Below are 4,073 nucleotides of genomic sequence, written 5' to 3'. Positions count from 1 at the left end.
ACATACAATGCACAAAAAAAAGAGAAAAAAAATAAATATATACAAAAAAAAAAAGAAAAAAAGGATCTTCCTTGTAATTATTGTGCTTTTCATATACTATTTTTCCACCTACAAGATTCGAGGACAAATCTTTTTTAAGAGGAGGAGAATGATACGTATTTCAAATGTTCGAGATATGAAGAGTTCAAGTATTATTTAGAAGATATTAATTTACATTTTTAGAATATTTTAATTTAATTTGATGTATTTTAATTTTGTTTATTTAATTACTAGATTAGGCCTTATGTTTATGAGCTTAGGGTTTTCTATATTTTAACCAAATAAGAGGTTATAAATACCTCATAAAATAGGGTAGTCGTAATATATAATGATTTAGAGGTTTCAAAATTAAACTCCTTTTGGTTTCGTGATGAAACCATGGTGTGGACAATTGAGGTTGAGGAGTCTCTCTTGTTGCATCGGAAAATTGAGTAGAAGGTTGAGAAGTCCCTTCGATTCAATTCTCAAACTATGGCGTTGACAAGTTAGGTTGAGGAGTCCCTTTCTTGTTGCGTCAAAAAATTGGGTAGAAAGTAGAGTGATTCTCTTTGTCCTCAATTTCAATATATCATTTTTATTTCTATTTAAATTTTAATGTATCTTTTTTATTCATTTTGAATCCTATCTTTTTGTTTATCTTTTATTTCTTTATCAGAGTTCCTCTACCCACTCTCAGGTCAGGTGCTGGTACCATGTCTGGAAGTCACGCAATCACCCATCCACTAGTTTTCTGTGCGTGCGTAATCCAAGGTGGTATGCAACATCATGCATGGTGTTGGTGCACTCACCCATAAAACAGGTGGAAAGTGTGAGTCTCTGGACGTCAACGCTCCACAAATACAATAATCAGGGAATTGCCAAACACAGAGTTCTTGAGCAGCACCGTGTCACTAAACCCAACTTCCCTCAAGTATAGGAAAATGACGCCGGTGGTGTGAGAGTGTGGTTCACTCGCTTAAGGAGTAGTAGGTGAGGTCTCTGTTAAAATATAAAATATTTCAATAACAAATTTATTTCAAAAGTAAAATTTTATATTTCGAAATAAAAATTATAATAAATAATTATTTCACATTTCATAATTTAGCAAAATAATTAACTTTAAAAATCAAACATGTAAAAATATTATCGAACAACATTGTAACAAATATTCAATAAAACAAATTTTCTAGCATATTTAAAATTAAAATTAAAAATTAAAAATTAAAAATTCGAATTGAAGAAATAAGAATATATAATAAACATTTATTAAATAAATTAAATTAACGAATAAATTAATAAATTTAATTAATTAATTAACATTTACTAAGAAAATATTTCACCACCTAACAAATGCTAATAATATTCCTACCAATATATTTTAGTTACTGAAACAACATCCATTATAGTCGTATATAACATATTCTAAATTTATAAAAGTATGCTAACTACAATTATATGTTTATTTAACTAAAATAGAAAAATAACAATACTAATCTAGAAGTAGATCGCTCCAGCGATATACCACGTTATATTCAAGCGGTTGATGTCATCATCTTGTGCATTTGCACCCGCCATAATATCTGAGTACGCAATATATAATATCGACAAAAATGTCCAGAGGAGGGAAAAAGAAAACAAAAAAAAATAGAGGGAAAGTGATAACAGTCACACTATAAACGACTTCCTTGTATAGGCACAGATCTTACTTATTTCGTTTACAGTATAAACGCTTTGAAATTGATCATATCGATCTTGTTCACACTGTAAACAAAATAAACCCCGTTTCACAATATATATACAAACGTGGCTTAGTGTAAACAATCTCAAATCGTTTAGACAGTAAACGAGATAAATAAAATAATATAAATCAATAAATACCCTACAAATTACTTATATTCGTAAATAAAATATTCAAATTATTTATTTAAAAAACATGATAATATGCCATATAATAATTTTAATATATTTTCAAGCTATCAATACAACAAAAAATAAATTTTTAAAATAATAATAGTATTTCTTTATAATAATACTAAATGTATATCAAAAAATACTTAAAATACATATTTTACATATATAATACTTTACATATATTAACATATTATATAATATTAATGACAAATATTATAAAAAAACCATGGATATTAATACATAATTATAAAGAAAATAATATTTATATTTATTAAAGTTAGAATATGCATGTATATTAATATTTTAAATTATTTAATGATAGCGATGTATGTGATTATATTATTAGAATAGTGATAATACTCTAATTTATTTTAAATTATGCGGAATATAAATTATTAAAATTAAACATAATATTAAATAAAAGAATTCAATTATTATATTATTATCATTAATTATGAGTTTTTTTATAATTTTAAAATCATTATAATTAAATGTATAGATTCTGACTGAAGAATAAATATATTAGTCTATTAAATAAAATTTTAATTTTAAAAATAAAATAATATTTTAAATTTTTATTTGTTCGAAATTCATAGTTGGTTTTAGATAATTTGATATTTTGTTTTCTAATGTATTGAGTATGATTTTATTTTTATGTTCTTTATTTTTGTATCATTGATTAATAATTTTTTTTTAATTTTAAAAGCATTATACTAATGGAAAGAGGATGTATATTAATATATGATTACGAAAAATAAAATATTTATATATTATTAAAGTTAAAATGTGTGCATTAATATTTTAAATTAATTAATGGTATATATATATATATATATATATATAATTATATTATTATGAAAAAGATAATATTCTAATTTATTACTAATTACACTAAACATAAATTATACAAATTATATAATACAATTATACATAATTATTTGTTCTTAAATTAGAAAATTAAATTATTATTATATCATTAATTAATAATTTATTTTCTAATATGATAAATAAATGTATGACCTCGAATTAAGGAGTAAATATATCAATTTTTTAAACAGAATTTTAAATTAAATTTTGATAATAAAATAATAATTTTTGTTTTTTCTGTTGAAAATCTTGTAACTAATTTATTTTACGCAATATTTTAAGATTTTGTTTCCTGATATATTAGGAATGATTTTATTTTAATGTTTTTTATTTTTTTTTTCTATCTACGCATGAACGTTCTAGGAATATATAGCTATTAAAAAAAGAAATATTTTAAATTATATTAAATATTTTTAAGATATATTTTATAAAAAATCATAAATAGAATAATTGATCACAATGATTATAATTAAAAAATGGGAAAAGCTTAGTATACAAGCGATTAGGGCTTGTAACTATTACAAGTTCATTAACGCCTAATCTACCAAAACGTGCTGCAACTCCTACGTCACTTACACGCGCTATATTCACGCCCTTTCTCCGTGCTTCTTCTTCTTCTTCTTCTTTCTCTGTGTCTCTTTTTCTTCTCTTCCTCCCTCTTTTTTTTATTAAAATTTCTTCTCCTCTTTTCGTTTTCTCTTTCTCCTTCATCAAAATCACCAGAAAAAACAAAGAAACATTATTCAAGGTACGTTTCTTGCCTTCTCTTTCTCCTCCTTCTTCTTCTTCTTGCTGCACGTTCTTCTTCCTCTTCCTCTTCTTCTTCTTCTTTTCTTTTGTTTCTTGCCTTCTTTTTCTCCTTCTTCATTTACGTGCTTTTCTCTCTGTTTTCTTTTTTCATTATTCTCGATTTCTATTGTTTTTTGACATCAAGCTCTGAAATCGTTTTTGAAGAAGAAGAAGTAGCAGAAGATGAGGAGGAGAAAGAGAAAGAGTTCTAAATTATGCATGATTTTGGGTGTATTTTCTTAAATCCTTTGGGTGTATTTTCTGTAACCCTTTGGGTGTATTCCTATAATCGTTTGGGTGAATTCTTGTAGCCGTTTGGGTGTATTTCTGTAATCTCTTGGGTGTATTTTATGTAATCGTTTGGGTGTATTTCTGTAATGCCTGCCATTTTTTCTGAAATAAAAAATACACCCATAGATATCAGTAAGATACACTCATAGATATGAGTCAAATACACCCATAGATATCAGTCAGATATCACTCAAATA

This window comes from Arachis stenosperma, chromosome 5 (assembly GCF_014773155.1).
Source record: "Arachis stenosperma cultivar V10309 chromosome 5, arast.V10309.gnm1.PFL2, whole genome shotgun sequence".
Classification (NCBI taxonomy): Eukaryota; Viridiplantae; Streptophyta; class Magnoliopsida; order Fabales; family Fabaceae; genus Arachis; species Arachis stenosperma.
This window is presented reverse-complemented; position numbering follows the sequence as displayed.